At 42.9% G+C, this 14,430-nt stretch overlaps 1 protein-coding gene across 1 annotated transcript in view; it reads left to right on the top strand.

Annotated features, from left to right (window-relative positions):
- The first annotated feature begins 971 nt into the window (after positions 1–971).
- LOC122551332 (melanophilin-like) overlaps positions 972–14,430 on the top strand; it is a 111,128-nt gene continuing 97,669 nt past the window's right edge. The window contains exons 1-2 of the mRNA XM_043693059.1: positions 972–1,164; positions 4,142–4,172. The gene's annotated coding sequence lies outside the window, so the exon portion shown is untranslated. The remainder of the gene's footprint in view (positions 1,165–4,141; positions 4,173–14,430) is intronic.

Genomic DNA, 14,430 nt, shown 5'->3' with positions numbered 1-14,430 from the left:
ACAGTGGTTAACAAGTATCAATCCTCATTTCATTGGCACCCTGTGAGAATCCTGGCATGCCACTGAAAAGCATAAAAGATGGATTGATTTGGAGATACTGGTGTTGGACTGGGGTGTACAAAGTTACAAATCACACAACACCAGGTTATAGTCCGACAGGTTTATTTGGAAGCACAAGCTTTCGGAGCGCTGCTCCTTCATCAGGTGGTTGTGGACCTTGTCAGGCTTCCTATCTGATTCTGCCACATATCTCCTGTCACTCAATCTCTGCCCACTCTGTACATCAAACTGCCAGTTCGAAATAACACTGTGCATCAAACTCCCAGCTGAGGTGCACTGTGCATATTAAAATCCCTGTTCTGAATATCGTGTATACCAAACAACACCGTACATAGCAAACTCCCAGCTGAGTTACACTGTTTGCATCAAAATCCTTGCTCTAAAATCCTTGTCTACATGAAACTCCCAGCTCTAAATAACCTGTGTAAATCAAACCCCGAGCTGAGTGAACATCAAACTCTCGACTCCGAACAGCAGCGTACATCAACTTCCATCTGAAGTCCACTGGTGTACGCCAAACTACCAGCTATGAACAGTCCTCTGAGCAAAGTTCCAGATCAAAACAGCACTCTCTACATCAAACTCCCAGCTGAGTTACACTGTGTGGATAAAAGTATCAGCTCGAAATAATCCCATCGAGCTCCTAGCTCTGAACATACCAGGGAACATCAAACTCCCTGCTGAGCTCCATTGTGTAGTCAAGCTTCCAGTTCAAAATAATCAGATCCTAGGTGCGTTACACAGTATACATCAAACACCCGGCTCTGTGTCATCCGAGATGCAGAGTTGATTCTTTCTTTCATTCAGGCTTGTTTTTTTTAGCAATCTATTGGTTCAACATCATGTGGTTAGGTATAAGGCCATTTGAAAGATTCCTTCAGTTGCATGTGATATTTTCTTTCCGGCGAGTGTTGAGGGTATGACCCCGCAGGTTGTGATTTGAGCGGTGACATGTGATTGTGAGGTGCGGGATTAGAGACTGTTTACAGTGACTGAAACAGGAAGGCAGCAGGAGTTTAGGAGCGCAGTTCGTCATGAGCAGTTTCACATGAAATGCAAACATTTCGATTAGTTGCACCATGGTGATGACATGCTCTGAAATTGGTAATGTATGGAAAATTATTAAATTAAATTCTGAACGTTATTGATACAAGATATTATTATTTGGGATAAAACTTGATAGTGAAATGCATTGTTAAAAAGGTGTGGATTCATTAAAATTGTGTGCGACTGAAATACAGGATATTTATAACTTAGAGCAATGAATGCATAGTATTCATACAGTGATATTGTGCTTAATCTGGTGATATTGAAAATTTAAAAGAACATAAAGTTTTTTTAGTGCTTGATTTTTCAAGATAATCACGTTGTGGGAATAACTTAGTTTGTGGTAACAGCTTTTGTGAAAGGTTCTATTTGCTCGTTCTAAGAGAACAGATACAATTACTCTCAACATCAGCGTTGATCTTCATAAATGCATTTACAATATCATAGAGAGCTCAAGAATATGACAGGAATCCGATGAGCAAGTCAGGGAGGAAGGTGGTGACAATTCACTTTGGATATTCAAGATACAAAGTAAATCTTTTTAAAAAGAAACAAAGAAGATTGTAAAGAGAGTTCACAGTTGTTTTCGTGTATCTTCCTTCTTAAAATTATTTCTGAATTTTTTTTTCACGGGGTGTTTGTTTCCCAAGTCTAGTTGACCTGGAGAAGGTGGTGGTGAGTCCCTCTTCTTATACTGCTGCAGTTCTTCTGGCCTGGGTACACCCACAATGCCATTAGGGAGGGATGTCCATATCTTCAACCGGGCAACAAAGTTGGGCAGGCAAGCAGAATGAGAGAGAAATTTATTTGAGTAGTTTGCTTTGAGGAAACAAACTTAATATATTTGCCTTTAATGTATGTGAGGGCACAGGATTGTGTACATCACAGTTATAAAATTTCTGTAAGGAAATATGTGTTTATATGAAACAAAAACAAAATTTGCTGGAAAAGCTCAACAATTTCTGTTTTTGTTTCTGATTTCCAGCATCCACCGTGTTTTCTATTTTAATTTTATGTTAATAAGAGCCTCCCTGACCAGTGCTTCTAATTCATGTTGAGAGTCGCCTGCATCTGGCACTTTTCCTTTCACTCCATTTGTTACTTTTGGCATAATTTTGTTGGACAACGAAGAGAAATGTCCACATTATTTTAATGTGGATGGTTTGCCAAGTTGCATCCCCCAAATGTGTAATTTAAAAGAGAGGATGTTGAGTCAAGGAGAGAGGTATTAAAAGGATGTTAAGTTGGTCTTTAAGTTGGTGTGGAATATCAAACGAGGGTGAAGAAGTCTCAGGTTTTTACAGCGAGAATTCCACACAGCAAGCATTCAGGTGAAGACAGGGCTTCCTGCCAGTGGTGAAATGAAAGCTGGGAATACTAGGTTCAGAGAAATGGACACGATGAGGAGGGGTGAGTGGGATAACAGATCTTGAGGTGATTGCTAAGAAAGTTGGGGAGGGGAGTCGAATTTATCCAAGAGTATAACCACGAGCTTGAGAAATTTAAATTTGATGTTAGCAGCACCAAGTCCCAAAACCAAAGCGCTTCACTCCTGACATAAGTTGATATTTTAAAGTTTAAACAAGAATCAGGAAGCAAAACAGTTGCCTTGGCTCAATAGTAGCACTGGCATCTAATTTAGATGGTGATGATTGAAGCCATGCTCAGGAGAGTTGTAATCCAGGTTGACCACTGATTACAATACTCAGCTGTGTCAATGTAAAATAACCCATAATGTTTTTCATAGTAGATTGTGGGAGATGTCCCACTCACCCAGTCAATGTTTATCCATGAACCAATATTGTTAGAAATTATCTTACTCATTCGTACTTTGGATCTTGCTATGCAGTTGTTATGTTTTCATGAATATACTTTTAAAAAAAAAGTGGTGATTCTTTGTCTAAGAAATACTCTGTGATGCTTTGAAGTCTTGACAGGCATAAAGTTCCTTCATCATGTTAGGGCTTTGGAAGCTCTGTCATTGTGTATGTTTAAAGTAGAGGTTGACAGACCTCTAAATACCTCTGAGCTGAAGTGATATGGGGATAAATGCATTGAAATAGTTGATCAGACATAATTGTATTGAATGGTGGAGGTGACTTGATAGGCTGAATGGCCTACTCCTGATATATTCCTCAACTCTGTGACTCGGCCAGTTGTGGTGCTGGATGTTGGAGCTCTTCACTAAAGTATGTTCTGTAGCCTTGCTGCCACCAGTGCATCCCCCAAGCTGTGTCCAAATGGAACAGAACTGATTCATTAGCTGAGAAGGATGGGGAAAGGGTTCAATGTGTGATAATCAGCAGGAGATTTTCATATCCATGTTTTATCTGATGCTATGAGCTGTCAGGAGTCAGCGTTCAAGACTCCTTCCTGACAGTATACCATGTGCCACCAGCTCTGATTGTGAAGGACATATTCAGGGATAGTGATGGCAGTGTTTGCGACATTACACAACATGATTTGTCAGGCTGTTGCTTGACTGGTCTGTGAGATAGCTCTACCATCTTTAGCACAGTTACCAAATATTAGTAAGAAAAACTTACTCCAGGACTGTGTGTTTTATCATCATCATACCCTTGGCCTTTGGTCCATCCAGTTCCATTCCTTTTATCAGACTTTGTGACAGTTGGATACAACTGAATGACTTGCTAGGCCTATCCAGAGTCAACCACATTGTTGTGGATCTGGAGTCACACGTGGGTTAGATCAGGTAATGATGGCAGATTTCCTTCTGAAAGGGAGTTAATGGTCAAAATAAGTTTTTATGACAATGATTATTGTTAGTGTAACTTCTAATTCCAGGTATATTGATTTCACATTTCACTATTTGCTGTAGTAGGAGTCAAACCCATGTTTCCAGAGTTGGGGGCAGAGTTAGAGGAAGAATAGAAATGTGGAGCAGTCCGTATGGAGAATCGGCATAGGCCAAGTGGCCTGATACTGACTTGCAGATTCTGTGTAAGCCACGGTCTTTAAAAACTTACCAGAGTTTACATTGTTGTTCATACCTTATGTTTTTGGTCTTTTTAAGGTTCTCAAACATCATTCAGACCATTCTCCAGGTTGGTGTCATTTTATGGACCATTTTTGGCAAACCATCATTACATTTGTCTATAATTTCTTATGGTAGAATGTCCTCCTTTGCAGAAGGACAAGCATTTTTTCCAGAGCACAGATGGATGGTTCCTTTACAGTTAATGGGAGTTTGAGAGGTGGTTCAACTTTCAAGTCTAAAAGATACATAACATGCAGAGAGTTTTGCAAATTGCCATGTGGAGCAGTGTAATGAATGAACTTCAAAGTTGATTGGATATCGGTGATTGACTCTAATATAGTGTGATGTGAATTTCAATAAGATATTTCCTATAAGGGAAAAGGACCAATGACATAGGGTAAAAGAGAACCTGAAAGAGAGAGGGAAAACGTTAACAACAGGCCAGACAATTAGGATTAGCACGGTTGTTACAGGTAAATGCACATTCGAATGTTGAACCATGTTGACTCATGGTTTATGTGTAAGTATCTAATCTATCAGGAATTTCTTTGGTGTACTTCTAAGGGGTGGCTTATGTTTATTCATTGCATTCCATCTATTGACCTTCAATATATTCTTGGCATGCAAACACAAAGCTCATTGTATTTTCTGAGTCCACTTACAAAACACTGTTGACATAAAATGAGATTGTCCATTTGTTTGCCGATAAAATTGAATCTTTTAATCTGAAAATGATGTCACTTAGCCTAGGGAATTGGTGGTGCAGTGTCCATGACACTGGACAAGTTCTACAGAGGCCCAGGCTAATGTCCTGGGGACACGGATTCAAATCCCCCAATGGAATTTAAGTTCAACTAATTAATTAACCTGGCGCTAAAGGTTGGTTTCAGCCATTATGACTCCTATTATGTAAAAACCTGAAATAAAAACAAAGCGCTCGATGAATTCAACAGGTCTGGCAGCATCTGTGGAGAGAGAAATAGTTTAAAATTTTTAGTTTGATTAAAACTTTTCTTCAGAGCTCCTACAGGAATCTATTTGGTTTACTTTCGGGAAGGACATCTGCAGCCTTGATATGTTTGACTATTAACTATTTTCTGAATGCAAGCACCCAATTGTACTAAATGTTATAGGAGTAAAACCGGATAGACCACCCAGCATCAACTTGGGCACAGGAACTTCCAGTGGTGCCAGCACTGTGGAATGTGAAAGATGGGTGAAGGTGGGGATGATGGTGATAGGTCAGAGAGGACAGTGGAGCTGATAGCTGGGAAGGAAAATGGACAGGTGGGACAGTTCAAGAGGATGGTGCCGAATTGGAGGGTTGGATCTGGCATAAGGTGGGAGGAGCGGAGTGGAGGAATCTGTTGAAATCGACATTGATTCAATGTGGTTGGAGGGTCCCAAGGTGGAAGATGAGGTGTTGTTCCTCCAATTGTTGGGTGGCTAGAATTTGGCGGTGGAGGATGCCTGGGACTTGCATCTACTTGGCGGCGTAGAAGGAGAGTTGAAGTATTTGGCCACAGAGTGGTGGGGTTGTTTAGTGTGTATGTCCCAGAGATGTTCCCTGAAATGTTCAGCAAGTTGGCGTCCTGTCTCCCCAACGTAGAGGAGACCATGTTGAGAGCAACAGACACCGTAGATGATGTGTCTGGAGGTGCTGGAAGACCTCCGCTGGATGTGGAAGGATCCTTTGGGCCCTTTTGATGGAGGTTGGGGGGGAGATGTTGGCACAGTATTTACACCTCTTGTAAGGGCAACGAAAGGTGCCTGGTGTGGAGGGTCGGTTGGTTGGGAGACATGGACCTAACAGTGTGAATGGTCTCTGCGGAATGCTGAAAGGTATGATTAGGGAAATATATCTCTAGTGGTGGGATCTGACTCTAGGTGGCGGAAATGGTGGAGGGTGATGCGTTGTATCCGGAGGTTGGTGGGGTGGGAGGTAGGACTGGGGGGCTGTGTCCTTGTTGAGAGAGGTGGGGATCAAGGGCGGAGATGCTGGAAGTAGAGGAAATGCGCTGGAAGGCATTGTTGACCACGTCAGAGGGGAAGTTTCTTGAAGTAGGAGGCCATTTCCACCATCTACGGTCAGACCCCACAACCAGAGGTATATTTCCCCCCCACCCTTATCTGCATTCCGCAGAGACCATACCCCCCCCCCCCACACACACACACACCTCATCTGCATCGAAGGCCTCCAGAGATTTTCCTGCACCTCCAAACACCTCATCTACCATGTCCATTGCTCTCGAGGTGGTCTCCTCTACATTGGGGAGATGGACACCAACTTGCGGAACATTTCGGGAAACATCTCTGGGACATGCACTAAATAACCCCACCACCCTGTGGCTGAATACTTCAACTCCCCCTCCCATGCCACCAGTACATGCAAGTCCTGAGCCTTCTTCACTGCCAAATCCTAGCCATCCAACAGCTGGAGGAAGAACATGTCATCTTTCACCTAGGGACCCTTCAGCCACACGGAATCAAGGTTGATTTCACCAGTTTCCTCATCTCCCCTCCCCCCACTTTATCCCAGTTCCAACCCACCAACCCGGCACCGCCTTGATCTGCTCTACCTGTCCATCTTCCTTCTCACCTATCCACTCCACCTTCCACTCCACTCCGATCACCATCATCACCCCTCCCCCCAACTTCATCCACCTATCGCATTCCTAGCTACCTTCCACTCCCCCAGCCCCACCCCTCTCCCATGAATCTCTCAGCCCCCTTGGGGCACCTCCGCCCAACATTCCTGATGAAGAGTCATGGAGATGTACAGCATGGAAACAGACCCTGCGGTCCAACTCGTCCATGCCGACCAGATATCCCAACCAAATCTAGTCCCATCTGCCAGCACCCGGCCCACATCCATCCAAACCCTTCCTATTCATACAACCATCCAGATGACTTTTAAATGTTGCAATTGTACCAGCCTCCATCACTTCCTCTGCAAGCTCATTCCACACACACACCTTTCCTCCCATGCGCCAGGAAAAACAGCCCTTGCCTATTCAATCTCTCCCTATACTCAAATCCTCCAACCCTGGCAACATCATTGTAAATCTTTTCTGAACCCTTTCAAGTTTCACAACATCTTTCCAATAGGAAGGAGACCAGAATTGCACGCAATATTCCAACAGTGGCCTAACCAATGCCCTGTACAGCTACAACATGACCTCCCAACTCCTGTATCAATACTCTGACCAATAAAGGAAAGCATACCAAACGCCTTCTTCACTATCCTATCTACCTGTGACTCCACTTTCATGGAACAATGAACCTGTATTCCAAGATCTCTTTGTTCAGCAACACTCCCTAGGACCTTACCGTTAAGTGTAAAAGTCCTGCTAAGATTTGCTTTCCCAAAATGCAGCACTTCACATTTATCTAAATTAAACTCTATCTGTCACTTCTCAGCACATTCGCCCATCTGATCAAGATCCAGTTGTAATCTGAGATAACCTTCAAGTTAGTGAGACATGATTTCCCACGCATAGAGCTATGATGACTATTCCTAATCAGTCCTTGCCTTTCCAAATACATGTACATCCTGTCCCTCAGGATTCCCTCCAACAACTTGCCCACTACCGACGTCAGGCTCACTGGTCTGTAGTTCCCTGGCTTGTCCTTACCGCCCTTCTTAAACTGTGCCACCACATTAGCCAACCTCCAGTCTTCTGGCACCTCACCTGTGACTATCGATGATACAAATATCTCAGCAGGAGGTCCCACAATCACTTTCCTAGCCTCCCACAGAGTTCGAGGGTACACCTGATCAGGTCCTGGGGATTTATCCACTTTTATGCATTTCAAGACATCCAGCACTTCCTCCTCTGTGATATGAACATTTTTCAAGATGTCACCATCTATTTCCCTACATTCTATATCTTCCATGTCCTTTTCCATAGTAAATACTGATGCAAAATACTTGTTTAGTATCTCCCCCATTTTCTGTGGCTCCACACAAAGGTCACCTTGCTGATCTTGAGGGGCCCTATTCTCTCCCTTAATGTAATTGTAAAAACCCTTTGGATTCTCTTTCATTCTATTTGCCAAAGCTATCTCATGTCCCCTTTTTGCTCTCCTGATTTCTCTCTTAAGTATATTTTAAAAAAGAGAGCGTATGCTCCAATGCTGCCTGACCAGCTGTACGTTTCCAATGCCACACTTTTTGTCTCTGATCTGCAGCATCTGCAGTCCTCACTTTTTCTTATCATTTGTAAATTTGTCAATCATAGTAAGTGAGGAAGATGGTCACTACGGAGGACTCCATCAAATATTAACAATACTAAATCAACCTGCAGATTGGGCAAAATTCAAGAACTGAGCATAATTTTTTTAAAAGAATTTCCAGGGTGGAAACAGGCCATTTGGCCTCACAGATCCACCTGAAGAGCATCCCACTCCCCTCTCCCCCACACCATCCTAACCCTGTAACGATGCATTTCCCATGGCTAATCCAGAGTCGGAGAGTGTGGTGCTGGAAAAGCACAGCAAGTCAGGCAGCATCCAAGGAAGACGAGAATCGACATTTTGGGCAAAAGTGCTTCATCAGAATACACATTGCTGATAAAGGACTTATGCCCGAAACGTCGATTCTCCTGCTCCTCGGATGCTGCCTGACTTGCTATGCTTTTCCAGTACCATACCCTTCGACTCTGATCTTCAGTCCTCACTTTCTCCCATGGCTAATCCACCTAACCTGCACATCCCTGGACGTTATGGACAATTTAGCATGGTCAATCCACCTGACCTGCACATCTTTGGACTGTAAGAGGAAGCCGTAAGCCTGAAACGTCTGAGGAAGCCCACAGAGATGCAAGGAAAATATGCAAACTTCACACAGATGGTAGCCCGAGGCTGGAATTGAACCCAGGTCCCTGATGCTGTGCTAACCACTGAGCCACCATGCCACCCTAAAAATGAAATATCAAATTTGGGTAGGAAGAATAACAAAGTGATTTTTACTTGGAAGGTATAAGTATAGGAACAAAGGGAATTCAGGATATCAATATATCAGTCACTAAATTTGCACCATTGGTAAACTAGACCATGGAATAAAAACAAAACAAGCACTATATTACTTTCCAATTCTTTCACTCTGGAAAGGTAGGGAACTTAGGCTAACCCTCTGTCAGATAGTAGTTAGATCATATTTAAAACCATTGGAGTTCTGCTCATTTTATTGTAAAGAGAACTAAGATACTAGGGAGGCTGCAGAGAAGATTTACAAGAATGACACCACAAAGGCATGGGGATATACATTAGGAAAGGATGGATCTCTCTGTTTTTTAAAAAAGAGCCTGAGTCTGTCGTGACACTTTTAAAAGATTTGGTAATACAAAGGAAGAAGGTCATAAATACAAGATAATAAGAAATCCAAAAAGGAATCAGGGAGAGACTTCTTTACCTAATAATCAGTGAGAATGTAGATCTTAGTAGCACAGTAAGTGATCAAAGCTAATGATAAAGATACATTTGAAGGGATGGAAGACAAGCATGTGAGAAAGGAGGGAGTAGAGGATTACAGTGATACATTTTGATTAAGAAGGATGAGAGCAGGCTCAAGTGAAGCATAACAAGTGTAGTTTTGTTGGGCAGAATGGCTTATTTTTGTGCTGTATATCCCAGTTAGGTCTGTTTAGTGATGAATCACTTTCATCATCTCCATACTCCTCAAAAATTGGTCTTGATCCCCTCCATGTGAACTCACTATGCCTTGGTAGATATGGAGTAATTATTGAAGTGTACACTCCACTACCTCTCTCAGTCCTTACACTGCAGCTGTCAGACTGCTTAAGGAACATCTGATCTTAACCTCTGTCAGATAAACATGAGAAGACCAATGCATCATCTTTGTTCCCATCAGTGACCTCCATTTATGTCTCCATCCTGGACTGTTACTGCTCTACCAACTTTGGCACCCTTATCATGTCAGCCATGGCTTTGAGCTTGTAGTCCTTCACTTGTAAAACAAATGCTGCTTTGACCTCCAGACTGTCACCTCTTTCAATCCATCTATTGTTAAAACCTTTTTATACATCTTTATCATCCCCAAACTTTACTTAGCCATACTTTTCCTAGTAGGAATCTCATCCTGCATTAGATCTAGCTCACTAAAGGTCTGCTCAATCGATCCCACTTCAAAAACAAAGTCCTATCCATAATCTTTTGTCCATGTGGAAAATGTTACTTTTTCTTGAGAAACCTTGGATAGTTGACACACAGGTTAAAAAGCAGATAGCGGACATATGGGTGTCCCACACTGCTATTAGGAAAGATATTTGGATGCATGTTACGATGGTCACAGTGGTGTCTGCGTCATTGTCAAAAACTGGGAACTGTTTTTCTACATTCTGACTTAATTTATTGTTTGTCATTTGTTGCAGATGTTTGGAACGTGTTATTACAATAGTTAGGGAATTACGAGTCATTGAGAGCCTGCCCTTTGGCCGCATGTTGTGGGTTGAAGCTTTTAATCTGGGGCAGTTTTTAATGTTGAAACTTTATTTTATTAAAAAAGATGCTCATCGATTTAAATAATGTATCAAAGCAAATTAAAACTGAAGGTTCTGAACCGTGATATAAAAAAAGTGCTGTGCTTCAGACAGCTTACACTAAACTCACAAAACACAGTCCAACTCCAGGGCCTGTTGTGAAAGAGGGTAAAGGGAGAGTGGTTATAAAACATGTTTCACAGAATCAGGTTGTCCCAAAGCTCTTCACAGCAAGTATGGTCCTTTTACATTGTAATCACTGTTCTAGTATGTGGAACTTTGCAACCAATTCTTATACAGGAGACTCCGATAAATAATGAAATAATCTGTCTGTGGCGATAATTAATGTTGGTATTTGTCAGGATACTGGGATAACTCTTCTACTCTGGAAGTAATGCTGTGGATTCTTTTACTTTCACCGAAAAGGGGAGATAAGACCTCAGTCTAATCATAGAAATGTAGAATGGTCTTAGCACAGAAGGGGATCACTTGGCCTGTCGTATCTATGCTGGCAACTTGCCTAGTTTTATTCTTCTGCATTTTCTTTGCTCCTGCAATTTTTTTTTTCTCTCTTCAGATAATTATCCAATTGTATTTTGAAAACCGCAATTGGATCTGCTCCCAGCAGACTTGCAGATGGGATTTGGAATGCACTAACTACTCACTGCATAAAAATGCTTTTCCTCATGTCACCATTGCTACTTTTGCCAGTCACGTTAAATCTGTGTCCTCTCTTCCTTGATCCGCTCACCCATTGGGAGGAACTATGTTGCTGCTGGTCTAAGTAAGAGTGAGCTTGCTTGTGAGTCTTAATAACCTGCATTTGTGCCCAAAAAGACTTCATCTTTTATCCTGAAGACATTGGCCACAGCTACCTTTCTTGGCTCCCTCTGTCCACAAGTCACGTGCTGACTACCCAGTATATAGAATTGCTACTGCGTGGAAACATTACCTTCGGCCCAACGAGTACACACCGACCTTCAGAAGAGCATCCCACTCAGACCCATCCCCCTACCCTATTCCTGTAGTGCTACATTTCCCATGGCGAATGCATCTAACCAACAAATCCCTGGACACTATTGGCAATTTAGCCTGGCCAATCTACCTAACCTGCACATCTTTGGACTGTGGGAGGAAACCCACGCAGACATGGGGAGAATGTGCAAACTCCACACTGGCAGTCGCCAGAGGGTGGAATCGAACCCAGGTCCCTAGCGCTATGTTATCCTATCCAGTCTGGTGGGAGGATCTCCGAGGGTGACTGTATCTGCCCTGGTGGTATGTTCTTTTTGAAAGGTGTGATAATCTCTCCTCTAACTGTTGCTGCTCTTGTCTCAGTAATGGGGAGTGAGGTGATCTCATATCTGCATCAGTCTGAGCCAAGAGGCAGATTACACGGTCATGTAACTAACATGCTTAAAAAAAGACTTGCCTTTTTCCTGCAACTTTCATGACCTCAGGATGTCCCAAAGCACTATACAATCAAGAAAGAACTTTTGAAGTGCACTTGCTGTTGAAAAGGAATACACGGTAAGCTCCCACGAACAGCAATGTAATAATGGCCAGGTGATCTCTTTTTCTGATGCTGACTGATAAATAAAAGTTGGTCAGAGAACTAAATTAACTCCCTTCCTGAAGATAACAAATGCTGGAGATCACAATGCATCAGGCAGCATCCATGGAGAGAGAACAAGCTAGCATTTCAAATCGAGAGCTCAATGAAGTGTGGAGGGGCCAGCATTAATGCTGTAGTTTAAGTCAGGGGAGGGGATGATTGCTGGGGGTAATGGGTGAGGAAAAGATAGTTCAGTTTAAGTGTTCAGAATGTGAGAATAGCAGAATAATGGTGTGTCTCCTGCCAGATTCGAAAGAATTGGAAGTAGGATAGGGTAGGGAGGACATGATAACAAGCTAAAAGAAAGGGAAGAAATGCTTACAGTTTAAAGGTGTGGAACTCAATATGGGTTTCTAAGTCAAAATTCAGATTCCATTTGATTTATTATTGTCACATGGAGTGAGATACGGTGAAAACTATTGTGTTGCCTGCCAGCCAGATAAATCATACCTTACATATGTACGTCAGGGTAATAGAACAGAATGCAGAATATAGTGTTACAGCCATGAGAGGGTGCAGAGAAAGACCAATGCTAATGTATGAAAGATCTAATAACCACAGGAAAGAAGCTGTTCTTATACCATATATTATAATATCAAAGATTTTAAATGTGAATCTGAGGGTCCATACAAACATGAATATGTACATTTAATTAAAATAATTAATAACAAAGCCCTTTACTCTGTTTAATGAAGCAGCTTCTAGGCCTTTTTCATTGCTGTGCTGATATTAAAAGCTATTGAAGGAAGGAGGCTAGTTTTTATTTATATAGGGTCACATCTGAGTGAAAAAGAACTAGGTGTGGATATCATGTGTGACCCTGCCCCTTTAGCACATAGCTTGTTGAACACATTAATTAGACTCATAGGTTAAAAAAGGCAAAGTCATGGATAATTGTTGTAATTCATATACTCCACATGACTCACGTCTTTGGAATAAAAGGGAAAACATTAAATGTGTGAGGAGTATTATGAACTAGAAGATAGGTATGTGGAGTAGATATGAAATCTCAGTGTATCATTTTGGAACAACTATTTGTTGAGAAACCTGGGTGAAAGATGGAGGACTCTAGCTCAGAAATCTCCCACACTTGAGAAAGAATCAGGAGAGAAGTCTAGATTTGAAATAAATCTGTGCCCATGTGTTCATCATATTATCCACCAGCCCTGCTGGATCTGTCTGTAGACAGATACACTCTGTTAAAAAAAATCCATGTTAGTATCTAACATGTTTTGAACTGAATATTGTTTCATTATCTCTCCTCTCTACCTATATCAAAATATCGATATCATCTATCAATTGAGGAGAGACAAACTGGATGTTTATGTGAGGTACCTTACCAAAGTCTTTCTGAAGGTTCACCGAGCATCGCAGCCAGGTCTACAGGGGCCAACTGGATCTCCCAGTCACTAGCCACTTAGCTCCCCCAACCACTCCCTTTCCAACATGACCACCCTTGGCCTCCTCCATTGCCAAACGAATCATACTGTAAATTGGAGGAACAACACCTCATCTTCCGCCTGGGCAGTCTACAGCCCTAGGAAGACTGTCCCTCTGCGACTACCTCATCAAGTCCGCACCCCTCCAGCCACCCACCTTCCCCTGTCACCACAGAAATTGCAAAACCTGCGCCCACACCTCCCCCTCATCTCCACACAAGGCCACAAAGGCGCCTTCCACATCCATCAAAGTTCCACCAGCACTTCCAGACATGTCCTTTACTGTATCCGTCGCTCCCAATGCAGTCTCCAGTACATTGTGGCGACAGGATGCCTACTCCTAGAGCACTTCAGAGAACATCTCCGGGACACCCACACCAGTCAACCCCACTGCCCAGTGGCCGAACACTTCAACTCCCCCTCCCAATTTGCCGAGGAAATGCAGGTCCTGGGCCTCCTCCATCGCCACTTCCTAACCACCTGACGCCTGGAGGAAGAATGCCTCATCTTCTGCCTTGGGACCCTCCAACTCCATGGCATCAATGTGGATTTCACCAGTATCCTCATTTCCCTTCCCCTCACATTATCCCAGTTCCAACCTTCATGTCCTGTCCTACCTGTCCATCTTCCTTCCCACCTATCCGCTCCACCCTCTCCTCTGACATATCACCATTACGCCCACCTCCAACCAGCTACTGCACTCTCAGCTACCTTCCCCACCCCCCCCCGCGCCCCCTCCTCCCCTTTATCTCTCCACCCCCCAGGCTCCCC

Source organism: Chiloscyllium plagiosum, chromosome 7, assembly GCF_004010195.1.
Source record: "Chiloscyllium plagiosum isolate BGI_BamShark_2017 chromosome 7, ASM401019v2, whole genome shotgun sequence".
Classification (NCBI taxonomy): Eukaryota; Metazoa; Chordata; class Chondrichthyes; order Orectolobiformes; family Hemiscylliidae; genus Chiloscyllium; species Chiloscyllium plagiosum.
This window is presented reverse-complemented; position numbering and strand designations above follow the sequence as displayed.